The 14,966-nt window shown below is 31.7% G+C and overlaps 1 non-coding gene across 1 annotated transcript; it reads left to right on the forward strand.

Annotated features, from left to right (window-relative positions):
• The first annotated feature begins 14,353 nt into the window (after positions 1-14,353).
• Positions 14,354-14,425, forward strand: Trnad-guc. Its single transcript has one exon. It is a non-coding gene; the product is annotated as a tRNA-Asp (tRNA).
• The last annotated feature ends 541 nt before the right edge of the window (positions 14,426-14,966 follow it).

Genomic DNA, 14,966 nt, shown 5'->3' on the forward strand with positions numbered 1-14,966 from the left:
ACCATCCCTTCTCAATCTACACTGTCTTTAAAGCTAAGCTTCCTAAACATTAATTACGTCAATTTGTGTAATGATATTAAAGTTTTTCGTTGAGCCTCATTGAGGTTATATAAACAAATATTTTATAACAATGACGTTGAACTACTTTTATAAATTAAAAGAAAATCGGAAAGCTATAAATTTCAATTCCAGACTGGTTTAATACAGTTTCAAACAAAATAAACAACATTCAGTTTGACGAAAATGAGCAACGATATTTCTCTAAACGCATACAGGTTTAGAGTAATATCAGTATCACGAACAAAAAAAAATTCATTATAATAAATGTGCTGTATCATGATATTATATTCAATAAATAAAAAAAATGACTTCGACATACAATATAATCAAAGTATAAGGAAAAAGTCTCCACGTAATTAATGAGTTGAAAAAAATAAAACAAAAAAAATATGGAAAGATCCAATCCATATCCGCGTGTTCGTTTTTTTTTTATTTTATTCGAGGTCAAAGTCGGAAGCAACAATTGCTTCACTTTCACCGTAACATAAATAAAAAAAATTACGCCCGTTAGAACTTTCGTGATCACATTTAGATGATAGCGCGGTTTGTTGAGTGTCCAAGAATGGCCTGCTTAATTCGAGTGGACCATGAAGATACGTTCTACACTCTGATCGTATATAAAATTGTAGCATACTTAATTCAAGTGGACTCTTAGAAAAAACGTCTTGATTTTACAATGTATATTATACCCTTCAGATATTGCCATGTATGTTTTTTTTTTATTATATAGACAAGCAGACTACCAAATGGACCACCTGATAATAATTGGTCATCACTGCCCTTAAACATATAATCTACTAATAAATTTGGTGAGTATGATCGTTTCATTGAAAAGACACCCACTAAGGAAGGGATTTTGGAAATTCTATCCCTAAAGAGTTGAAATTTTGTATGGAAGTCCGTTTTTTTTACGTTAGAAACATGAAACTTTATTTTTGGGATACTGATTAAAAATAAGTAAATACGTATTTAAGCGTTTCTAAATAATCCACCCTGAGGGTTGAAATACACACCAATGTGATATACGAAGAGGTCTTAAATTAACGTATTATTTAAATTATTCTGTAAATATATTCAGCTTCCACGCGAGCATTTCCGCGGGCAAATGCTAGTTACAAATATACATAAATATTAATAGAACGAATAATTATTCGTCATGTCACCAACGCACCGTCGGGGTTTGGAACTAAGATATAATATGCCCGGTGCCTATAGTTGCTGACTCACTCACGATTCAAACTCAAACACATCGATACACATTAGTAGCCTGTAAATTTCCCACTGCTGGGCTAAAGGCCTCCTCTCCCTTTAGGAGAAGGTTTGGAGCATATTCCATCCCGCTGCTGTTATGTGGCATGTGGCAGAATTTCGTTGAAATTAGACACATGCAGGTTTCCTCATGTTTTCCTTCACCGCCGAGCACGAGATGAATTATAATGAAAATTCAGTGGTGCCTGCCTGGGTTTGAACCCGAAATCATCGGTTAAGATGAACGCGTTTAAACCACTGGGCCATCTCGGCTCCATCGATACTAAGTATTGCTATCTGCCCACATCTTGCACGAAGCCCTACCACGAAGCAATAATGTTTGTGTATATATTTCATATTTATTGTCACGGTGATCAGTTGAACGGTATAAAAGTCGATGTACTTACTACTGCGTCATTTAGTGACGAGTAACCGTATATTGATTCTATAATCACATTGCGCATAATTAACTTTAATTTTAACACATATATACAGATACCTTTATCCATTTATAAAGCAGAAAAGGAGTAAAAGCTAACGCACCAAAATTGCAGTTTTGGGAAATGATATTTACTTACATTACATTAAGCTTCATTTCCTAATAGTACTATTTTGGCGCTTAAGCTTTTTCTACCTTTCCAGTGATGGTAAGAATAAATGTTATCTATTGTATTTGAGACTTTTATTCAGTAGGTAATTCGGAGTTCAATCATTCAATTCATTTAACTCTGTCGAAACGTCGAGAAAAGTCGATTGCTTTTTTTTTATCATAATAATAAGGAATGAGATAATATTAAAAATGAATACAAAGAAATGGTTATTCAAATGTGTAGAAAGACTGACAATGCGGAGAAAAAGTAAAAAAAAATAGTGACCAACGGTTGGACACTAAGTAGACGCACACTAGTAAAGTAGTATGACGTTTAGCGAGTATCAACGTAGCTGTCACGCACACCAACATAGTAAGATTTATAAATCTAAGTTTGTAATTTTTAATGTAAATACATAGAGCGTAATCAGTTAATTATTACTGTGTCTTTTTAGGTTATGGGTTAAAAAGAGTCTACTACTATTATGCCTTCAAAATAAAAATTAAGCCTGTAATCTAGACCGTACCGTTCAATCGTGCATCGTGTCTTCTCCATCGGACGTGACGTTGGTTAAATAATCTGTGCAGAGGGCACAGGGCATAAATAAAAACATTTTTTTTTTGTATGAGACGAAAAAAGTAAACAAAGTATAAAAAGGATTGAAAAAATGGTTTATAAGAAAATAAATTTTACCAAATAAGAGTTTACCTCAGACTTGTTTCAGTAAATAATAATTTACAACACATCGCTTCCTTTCGTACGTTTTGAGACATATTTATTAATCTACATTTCGAACCGGTGGTAGCTTTACTTAAAATATTTTGTTAAATGACGATTCAAAAGTGCTTGTAAAAGCCTACTTGAATAAATTATATTTTGATTTTGTTCGGTTTTTAGGGTTTCCTACCCAAAGTGTAACAACTGTCCGTCCATCAGTCTGTCACCAGGCTGTTTTTCAAGAACCGCGACAGCTAGACAGTTGAATTTATGTATTTCTGTTGCCGCTATAATAACAAATACCAAAAATAAAATATATTTTATAATCAAAAACATATTATTAATAAAATAAAAAAAAGCCTTTCATTACAATAAAATATTAATATATACATAAAATTTAAGTAATAACCTAGGATTTACTCAAATTAAGCAATTTAAATATTAAATAGTTCAACTTAGGTTAGTTATCACTTCTGACGGGCGTCCCGAGACGAACAAATGTATTTTTTTTTTTAATCTATAAAATGCTACAGAACCTTGTTCCACCTTTTACATGACTACAAATTTGCGGCATTTTCTAGATAAGTCTAGAATGTTGACGTAATGTGTTATACCGAGATAAAATACTTGAATGACTTAGGGAACTCTGAATGTACGATTGTACTATAAATTCAAACGGCACATATTTTCTTTTCCTTCCGACTTTCGCTTGAATTTTGCTGTCTTAAACACATACTTACTGTACTTATACTTATATATATATACTTGTATTATGTAATCGTACCACTCTTGGTCAAATAGCTCGAGATTGTTTTTTTAATTCATTCCACCACCACCTTTCAACTAACCAATTAGGGCTTTGCAGGTCGGTCTTTGTAGGTTAAGCGATCACCACCACCCATTGATATTGGCGCTGATAGAAATATTAACCAACCCTTACTTTGCCAATGCACCATCTACTTTGGGAACCAAGATATTATGTTCCATGTGCATGTAGTCACACTCGCTCACTCACCCCTCAAACCGGAACACAACAATACCAAGTATTGATGCTTGGAGGCGGCACTGGAGATGTAAAATTATTAAAAATTATTACGGTGCCAATGTCTATGGGCGTTGGTGACCACTGTCTATATCAAATGGTCAATTTACCAATGCTCATACCTATTTTATAAAAAAAAAAACCTCACTTCATTGCGGATTATTTTTTACAAATGTAGCGTAATTTCACCCGACACGTGTTTTCTCACAACGCTCTACACGGGATTCGTTACAAACCCGTAATTTAAATATGTAGGTATTTTTTGTTCTCTTTTATTATCTATTTAATGTATCTCTCTATCTCACTTTGGTATTTGTAATACAGCGAAATATCTATAACAATAGATTAATATACATACAAAAAGGCACAGGAAAAAAACTCTATCGTGCTTCTGAGTTTGAACTTGCATCCTTCAGTTAAGATGTACTTGTTCTAACCAATTGACTATCTCATCACTGTCCAGATCTAGTCCATCTGGTCTTGACAGAAATACTCAATAACTTTTATTTAAATTAACTAAATCAACCAGTCAATTAATATATAAAACCTTTTATAGATAGGTAGAGTCGTACTACAAAATATTTAAAACAAAAGAGCGAAATTTATTATCTCGGTGTATGTGACAGCTACGCTTGACACCTGCCAAACGTCACACTATTTCACTAATGTGCGTGTACTTTGTAGCCAACTGTTGGCAACTATTTTTTTCGACGCGTTTTCAGCTTTAGCAGTCTATTTACACAATTAAATAATCGAACCTATTTACAAATTCAAAGTTACAGAAGAACTTAGTTAAATAAATAATTTACTAAATGTAAAACGATCCTACAGTTATATTAATTTATGACGATAAAAGTCGACAAAAAGGTCCTATAACAACACCATTTAACTTATCGCGTTAACTCGTAAAAAAAGGATGGAATAACACAAAAAATTATGAACTATGAAACAAGCATTACAATCTGATTAATCCTTCTCCCGGCGGGAAAGTAAGAGGAACGAACGTTTTATTAGCGTGACTTTAAACGCAAATACGTTTGGTTGGTTTTATCCATTTTTCTTCGTTATCTTTTATTGACGGATTACAAAACGTATAATTTAAGCTCAATATTGTTTTTTTTTTTTAGATAGAATTGACTTAAATAGATAATGTTGAGACAAAGAAGTGATGTTAAATAATAAAGACTTAGAGTCCTTGGGATATTCCCACATTTTGCTTTACTATTAAAGACAAAGTTTAGATCTTTTTTTTACGATATAGACAAGCGAACGAGCAAATAGATCACCTGATATTAAATGATTACCACCGCCTAAACAATGGTGCTGTAAGAATTATTAACCATTTTCTTACATCGCCAATGCGCCACCAACCTTGGGAACTAAGATGTTATGTCTCTTGTGTTTGTAATTACACTTACTAACTCACCCTTCAAACCGAAACACAACAACGCTGCTGTTTGGTTGTAGAATATTTGATAAGTAGGTGGTGGTGCTACCCGGACAGGCTTGCACAAAACCAAGTGAAATCTTATTTGATACGTTCGCATGTTTATTAGAATCAAAATATTCTTTATTAAAATATTCTATATTTAGGCTCATAAAAGCAAGCATAAATCGTCATGTTACAGTGTCGAATTAAATGTAAAGCTACCTAATGTTAGTTTAGTTACCACATTTGTTTCCAACACATATGTTGTGGGACTTCCAGCAGTTTTCCTTATGACGTTTTCCTTCACTTCCGAGCACGAGATGAATTACATACAAACACAAAATTCTATCCACATTGTTCTTACAAATTAACGAAAGTAATGTTGTTGTTGTAAATTATTTTGTTACGAAGTTTACTTCGTTAAAAGAAGGTTATAATTTACCTCCAATAAGAAAATAAATGAATAAATATTTCCTAATGCCATAATTAAACGAATATATATACTTTTTAGCTTTAAAGATCTTTATTTTTCTCAAAAAGATTTACAAAAAAATCACTTACATGAGAAACACACAAAAAAGGTAAATTATATGAATATACATTTTGCTGGGATTAACCAGAGATGTCACTAATATATTAGTATTACTTATATCCATTAAAACACAATACACTAACAGACTGCGAAATATAAAGCACATATAATGTTTAATCAATAATTACTCTGAAATAAAATACTGAAGATGTTTCTTTCCACCTTTCACATGACTTCATTAAGCACTAGCTACCTGTTTCAACATCACTGGGACGAAAATAATACCGCTTAAAGTATTGTATTAAATGCTTTAAACATATGATTAATGTTATAATTAAAAAATATAAATAAAATACCAAATAAATTAACAAAAAACGCACGCCGTCAAAAAAGACAAATCTCAAAAACTAAGCAACATTAATCATACGTATAGTGAAAGTATATAAACGATAATTATATTAAAAGTATCAACGTCATCGATACGATTAATATTTATATTTTTATATGATTACCGATCATTTGAATGATTGAATTTCTGAATGTATTTAAATGGAATATAACCAATCAGAATCAGGCGTTGGTATTCCTATACAACATATATAGTTAATTATTATAAGAAATAATATTTAAATTTTTACTTTTATACTTGAATACCTAATGATAATCGAAATAACTGATAAAATCTAAATTTAAATTGCTAAAGTAAGTAATATGACAAATTTATATTATTTCCTATAATAATACATAAATAACAATGGAATATATGAATATTCCAGGAAGACTTTAATTGTATTTTACGAATAGTGATTACGAATGCTAAAGTATTCCAAGTAACTTCGATGTAGATAAAATCAATAAATATATTTTTTTATCTATGAATTATATTTTCGTATTTAAATAACTATAAAAAGTTAATTAATGTGTATATACGAAATTTAATTTGAGTTAATTAAGCCGTGTCGTCAAACCAGTTTGGACTAGGACTAGAGTTAAATGATCTAGACAGATATGATCCAGTGAATTAAAAAAAGATGAAACTGTTTACTTTCGATTTTGACGTTGTAATGCCTGTAATAGGTGCCTTTTATTCGAGTACCTTGTTCTGTATCAATCATCAATCGCCATATAACAGTGTTGAATTTAATGTAAAGCTACCACCGGTTCGGAAAGTAGATCCTACCGAAAGATCCAGCAAGAAACTCAGTACTTACTCTTTTTATTGTAGTTTAATTTCGTAAAGGCGAATGAGTGAAGATCGCGGACTGTCAAACGTAGCTTATGGCAACATCTAGGCATTTTCACCGATAACCGTTAAGGTTGCGAGACTCGATTAGATGCTGAAGGCGGGAAACTGGAAGCTTTAGTAGAATACTATCGTGTGTTTAATTTAACATTGAATTCTCTCTTTCTGTTATCTTTGATTTGACATTTGAAAGACGGAGACAAAGTATTAAATAAGCCATCACCTCCAAACGTTTTAAATAAAACCTTATATTACTCCGGTTTTAATTCCATAAAAACTACTTTGATCACGTTGCATCAAAACATCGAGTTAAATAAAAAAATACTTTTCATTCAATTGTCATTATAAATGTTTAATGATCGAGTTTACAAGCGAATACAGACAGACTGAAACAATTATCAATATCTGTACATGTACATCCGACTAATCCAAGCGCATCTCGCTTTAACCGAGTGTTGCCTGCAAACTTGAAGTGGATCACGGGGTGAGCAAGTCTATAACAGGAATGCCGGTCTAAGCATAAAGAAAAAGAACACTTATGAACAAGATCTATAAAAGATTACAACCACTATCTTTTAAAGAGTTACCGTGTTCCATACAGATATATGTTTTATACTGTCAAATATTCACGGCTGTATTATAAAGCGCAAACGTGTATTAGTGATAATGAGATTTAAAGTATAATCTTTAAAACTCATTTTACAAGTGTACGATTTTGGCGCTTTAGGTCTTCTTCTTTTCCGATATATTAGATAATAATTAAATAGTATTGTAGTCTGTAAATGAATATACATACAGCAGATTATCATCTAACACATGCAGGTGCAAGATGATTGACCTTAGCACGAGACAAATAATAAACGCATATTTATTAAAGTATGAAAATTTATTGATGGCTTTGAAACAACAATCTTCGATAAATATTTACATGTTTGAAATATTAAGCCATCTTAAATATATATGTATCTATATATTATATTGTTAATGTAAAAGAATGTCATGGAACCGTATAAAAAAAAAATCAAAGAGACACGAGACGCTAAATTAGAGAAAAAAAAAACTAGCAAATATAACATTTGATTCAAAAAAAGAATCTTCATAAACAATACAACACAAATATTCTTTATTGTACCGCAAAGATTAAATTATATACAGAGATAAAAACATAAAAATAAATGTTACGAACTGTACTAAAGGCGGTCTTAAACACAATATTTTCACAGAAAACCTTTGGGTACACTTGAAGTTGAATAAATGTATGTCATATGCATATGTATGCCGGTACTCTACAACTCGGTAGCAATAAGTGACGCTAATCAATTTATATTTGTATTTCTTAATCGCGCAGTCAAACGATGAGGGATGAAATTATTTGTGTGTATAAATTATGTATGTGTGTGTGTATATACGTATATGTATTTTCCTCGACATCTTCACATTCACTGATAATGATATTTTTTCTTTTTTTTATGAGGCTTGCTTTTTAACAGGCAGTTGTATTTAAATATATATACGTAAACTTGAAGTTTTTATAACTTTTTATTAACACGATTATGATTAAATAAAAACTAATCGATACCATGGAATATAGATTTCATGTATATGTTTCTGTAAAGGCTCGAACTACGGTAAATCTTAAGATTTTCCAGTAAAACCTAAGATTTACCGATTATGAATGGTAAATGTCCATAAAACTTTGGGATTCGAACTTTTACTGTCTTGATTTGTTTAATCAAAAATAATATAGACAGACGAACAAAAATTACAGCGGTTTTGGTAAGTTGCCTTTTTGCATAGTTATTTGCAAAAAAAGGCAATAAAGTAAGGTGTTACAATTTCAATAAAACTTTTTGCACTAATATTCCAAGGTCCAATATTTTTAGGAGATATTCTATCATAACCCAGCACGAGCAACAAATCAGTACACGTGCTCTTGCGGAACTAATTTCTTGGTAAACTATTACGCGGTTAAACCCACTGCTTTCTAAACCCAGTTTATTTTAATTCCAGTCATTAAATGCAGTGACCACCATCTCACGAGCAAACAAATCTTAGAAGATGACTTACATTCGAGTTTGATCCTTCCATACAACAAAAATCAAAAATAGGTTTATAGATTAAAATTTATTGATTGTTTTTTTTAATTATTTCAAAACTATATGTTATTTTTATTTATTTTGATTCCTTCCTTATTTAACTAATTTTCTGTCTAAAGGTTGGAAGGCCCGGAAGAGATCGCTTATCGCTTATCGCTTTGCCGAAAAGTCCGCCTGTTGCACCTCATGCAATTTAGTATATTTCGTTTTTATGTTTGCGTATGTGCATTTAGATTTGTTAATCAAAGTGAAAAAAGGTATCAATGCATAAATTCGGCCCACGATTAGTACGAATAGCCAACGGAGGCTGAGCAGTCGTTTAACGAGGGTGAAACCGCGCGGAGCAGCTGGTTACCTATATTCCTTATTAGTATACCTTACAAAAACTGATGTAAAGAATAATAAGATAAAAAATAAATAAAATAAAAGGCCTTTATTTCCAATCACAGTTTCAGATTTACGTATTGTTTTCCTGTCTTCGTCAAATTATATAATAGTTATTAAATTAAATTAATTAAGAGTCAAGAGTTAATATATTTAATGCCAGAAATACTTAAGATATTGTATAAATAGTAATCGTTTTTTGTTTTTATTCTTAAGCAAATTAATGCCTCAGCTACTAATCTGTTATATAAACCTACTATGAAAAGTTTTCAAATAGATAACTCGGTTTATGAAGTTTGCCCTTCGGAGAACCAAAATCCATTAATATAAATTGTCACTCAGAGGCATGAGGTTAATATTCAAGTATTTCCAAACATGATTGATGCTGAAGCTTCCAGTGTTTCTTCGAGATGAATCGTCTAAAGACAGGCTGTATAAGTATAACGCATGTTGTGAATATGAAGCCGTATTGTATGGACATCTTTATTTGGAAGGATTATACTTCTGCAACCGACAGAAAATGAATGTTAAATCTTAATCTAAATTATGTTTCTTTTCTTTTCGCGACCACAACTCAACTTTCAAGATCATTCTTAATTTATTCATCGTATACATACGCGATTCGGTCACTGAACTAGTACGAAATCACAACTGCAGAACTGTTACCGTTTTCAGATAAAAAATATTGTTACTTCATTCTCTCTAGTCTAGTCTAGCCATTTCTTTTCTTTTCTTTACTTTAAAAAAGGATAGCAATAACCCTTAAAACATTTTATTTATATTTTTAAACGATAAACTCCAAGAGAGTGCATTTTACCTTAGTCGCTTGTTCTCACAGATGCATTTCTCCCAAGATTAATTTTATGTACTAGAATTCTAAACAGTTACCGGTTTTGTACGCATTGTTAAGGGGAAATTTAAATCTATCAAAGACAAAAGAGATATTCAGTAAAAGTAAACTTTACTCAACCGAAACATGATCGTGAAATCTCAGAAAAAAATATTACGAAAAGTAAATTTTAAAATTGACGATGTGTTTATGAGAAAATAACAATGAGTTGATTTACGGTGCGCCGCTATGTTAACTTCATTTTGTGACTTAAGTTTACAACATTCGACCCTTTTTATTCTGTGTACAAATCTTTAATACTTGATTTGTCATACAGATCATAATGTATTAGCTAACTCATTCTTATTAATTTTTTCTGTTAAGAAAACAATTCTTACAAAAACGAAACGATATTACATGATAGATTTACTTTTATTATTGTTAATAACTAGGCAACATTTTAAACGAAACCACGTGTTAAGTGGTCACCACCGCCTATAGACTTATTGACCATCCTTTACATCGCCCATACGCATCCAAGCTTGGAAACTAAAATGTTATGTGCCTTGTGCCTGTAGGTTTAATGGCTTACTTACTTTTCGAATTGGCGACACAATACGTGATGAGTAAGTCGTACCAACCCAGACAAACTTGCACAAAGCCCTACTACAAAATAAATAATAATATATACGTACATATACTATGATGTTACTTATTAAATTCAGTATATCTATATATAATAATAATATTTATTAAATAAATTGATTGCATTTACTGATATGTGACCTGATTAAATGTATTAGTATTACAAGTTCGTCAATTAATATGGAATATATTAAGATTATTTAAAATTAAATTGTCAAATAAAATTAATACATAAGTGTAAAGTATATTGTAATTAAAATATCAAAACATGTTTTTTTAGAAAATGGAAATCATCACGACATAGTTGTCAAGCGAGTTGCTGAGGCAAATATTATTTCGTTATTTTATAACCTATTTATATACAGTATTCGTATGAGTATAAACCCTTTAAAACTTTCCATCCAATATTATAGCTATCACATTGAGCAGGGCGAGAAGTTACACCATTCATAATCAAAAATCAAAATCAAAATATACTTTATTCAAGTAGGCTTTTACAAGCACTTTTAAATCGTCATTTAACAAACTTTTTAAACTAAAGCTACCACCGGTTCGGAATGTAGATTCTAAACTACTATAAAAAGTGTATTCCCAGTTTCGTATGTTTACAATTTTACTAAGATAACTCTTGTTAACGTGATAAATCTTTATGGTTCTGCCAATTATAGCTTTTATATTAAAAATGAAGTTCTACTTTAAATGTAAGCCTGTAAATTTCCCACTGCTAGGCTAAGGCCTCCTCACCGTTTGAGGAGAAGGTTTGAAGCATATTCCACCACGCTGCTCCAATGCGGGTTGGTGGAATACACATGTGGCAGAATTTCTTTGAAATTAGACACATGCAGGTTCCCTCACGATGTTTTCCTTCACCGCCGAGCACGAGATGAATTATAAATACAAATTAAGCACATGAAAATTCGGTGGTGCTTGCCTGGGTTTGAAGCCGAAATCATCGTTTAAGATGCACACGTTCTAACCACTGGGCCATCTCGGCTGTCTCTCGGTGTCTTGGAACATTTGGTTTGAACTGAGTGACTTTCGTTATAAATATATTATGTAAATAATAGGCACATTTTTTTGTATTAAAATCCCATGTGAATTAAAACAATAACAAAAAATAAGCATAATTAATATGACATTATAATAGAAAGAGATAGAGCGAAATAGAAAGACAGGAGATAGTGTTGTGAAATTCCTTACAAGACGATTTCTGTCAGATTTATTATTTTGATTTTGACAAAAGTAGATTATCAATATTCAACGTTTTCTATGAAGTATATAAACACATTAATAAATCAACACGCACATTACACACTGTACATAGTAATGTTTATGAATAATACACGCCACTGTCATTTATTATGCTCACTACACTACACTATATATAGTCATTATTAAAAAAAATCGATATTAAATACGATTAAATAATATAGATCTTAAACCGATAACTTTCGATTATGTAAAACGAATAAGTGGAACGAGTTCTCGATAAGCGTGATATTTTTATTTTATTTAGAAAGCATACATATATCAATGTATACAGTTATTCACCAATTTACGTTCTATTTTAAAAGACTGATTTTTTAAAGTTAAGTTCGTATTCATAGTAAGGGAGTTTAAGTGATACAAATTCCTTGAAACATTTACAATTTCCCAAGCCGATTTGGCCGTGGTTGAAACAGCTGAATAACTTCGGAGAAAACACCTTATTCCAAGGTTGCTTAATCTGTATGTGTAATCATGTCATGTCTTAATCTGCTTAATCACATTTGTATCCCAAAATCTGCATTGAATGGAGATCTAAGATCAGCTGAGAGTTCTGCCAATTTTTTGGCAAATGTTTCCAAATATAAAAAAGATAAGAATCAGTGAGTTGCCGGATTTGGTTTCTTGGTAATCATAAAATTCAAAAGAATAGTTAAAGAGCGTTTGTGTGCTAAAGGATATTACAACACTAATGACTTTTTAGTTGACTGCACACCTTGGGAATGAGATGATCGCCTCCAGGCTGTTTCAAATAACTATAATATAATTATCATTGTACATGCAAAATGATAAAAAAATATATATATATATCCCGCTGAGTTTCTTTCGCCGGTTCTTCTCAAGTCCGAGGTGCTAAATTCCGAACCGGTGGTAAATTTTTGACTATCAATAAACACTTCTATATTGAATAAAGATTTTTGACTTTGACTTTCGTATACTTTTATAAAAAAAAAAAAAACTTTCGATATAATATATTACAGTCTTTAAATTGAATATAAAACCTCTTTAAACCATTTTTTTGTTTTTGTTCGTATTCTTCCGGTAATGTAATAATAGTATTTCGTATAAATATACAATAAATATAAAAGTTATACGGGTTCTTTCCTATGTTCCGTATGTTATATTCACCTCTCTCGTTATGGAGTGCGTGACGTAAATATTTACATATTTATAATTTATTTTTGTAGATTTCCATGAAAGGTATCCTCATAAGAGTCGTTGAGTATAACACGTCCGAATCAAACGACCGTGTCCGACTTTCCTTATCCTCCCTATAATGTCATGAAATAAAAATTTCTTCGCTGAACATAAATGCAATGCCCAATAATATCATACACTTAAAAAAACTAAATCGCAACTTTAGTATAACAAGATATATTTATAGCTTAATTAATGTACTAGCGGGACACCCACGAAACTTCGCGTTTATTCGAAAGATTCTTTTGGTTCAGGACTTTAGGACAGGTTTTGTTTTGATTTAATTTCATTGTAAACTGCAAGTCGCTTATCATTTGGCGCCAAAATAATGACACCTCTTTTCAACGAAATTTTTAATACCAAATAGTAGACGTTAGTTGAATTGGATTATGTCGAAAACAATTTACTTTAATTTTGTTAACGTTTTTCCTTTGTTTTTTTTCTTATACTACCGTAGTACCGCTCTCTAACCGGCCAGCAACTTTGTTAAATCATAATAATTTAGTAAATTGCAATCAAGAAACCTCTTTAATTTTCGGAACATCTACGGCTGAAGATCTTCAATATGAGCCCATGACCGATTTTTATTATCCAGCCATCGTCGCATTATCACCGGGACAAGAATCGGCTTACGCTACTAATAAATAAGACATTAAAAATACAGTAATCATCATCATATATTCAGGACCGGTAATACTAAGTAATGTGTATTCCAGCCTGGGTAGTGTAACTACAGGTACAAGGAACATTACATCTCAGTTTCCAAGGTTTGTTACCCATTGGCTGCGTAAGAAATGATTAAAATTGAATACGGCGCTAATGTCTATGGATAGTGGTGATCATTTATCTGTACCCGTACAGATGCCATAAAATAATATTAATAATAAGAATAATCATCAAAATAGCGTATCACAAATAAGCCTGGTATTTTCGGGCTCGATACGAAGTGAGCTATTTCTGAAGAGCACTGCAGATAAAAACTCGTGATATAAACTGCAGTGATACAGTGTAGAGATAACGATGCAATTTTTATTATTCAAATATTCTGATAGACAATTTTACGTATATCTCACAGTCCTCGGTAGTATAGTGGTAAGTATCCCCGCCTGTCACGCGGGAGACCGGGGTTCGATTCCCCGCCGGGGAGTAACAAATTTTATGACTCTACTTTTCTTAATTTGGAATATTAAGCTTATGTCTGTAAGCTGTGAGTATATTTATGTATTATTTCACAATCCTCGGTAGTATAGTGGTGAGTATCCCCGCCTGTCACGCGGGAGACCGGGGTTCGATTCCCCGCCGTGGAGAAGCTTTTTTTTTTTATTAAATATTTTCAATAATCGGTACTTTCGATTTAGCGTTCAGAGATCGACTCCTCGCGCAATTATGTTTCCTAAACTGATAAATTACAAAAAATTACATAATATGATACTATATATATTTTTTAATACTAACAGTGTCTCAGAGAGCCGACGGAAAAACTGGTGTCTTATGATTATGGCCCACCCTTGATAGAGCATTAAAGGAACCGCTAATCCGTTTTGGACTTTCTCGTTCCTAGTACCAATCTCGTTAATAATAGTAAACATAAACAAGTAAATTTAAATACATTTACTTACACAGACCACGCAAAGATAAAATCAAAGTCATTAGCAAACCCATGCAAGACATTTTGAATGTAATATGTT

Source organism: Vanessa atalanta, chromosome 16, assembly GCF_905147765.1.
Source record: "Vanessa atalanta chromosome 16, ilVanAtal1.2, whole genome shotgun sequence".
Lineage (NCBI taxonomy): Eukaryota > Metazoa > Arthropoda > Insecta > Lepidoptera > Nymphalidae > Vanessa > Vanessa atalanta.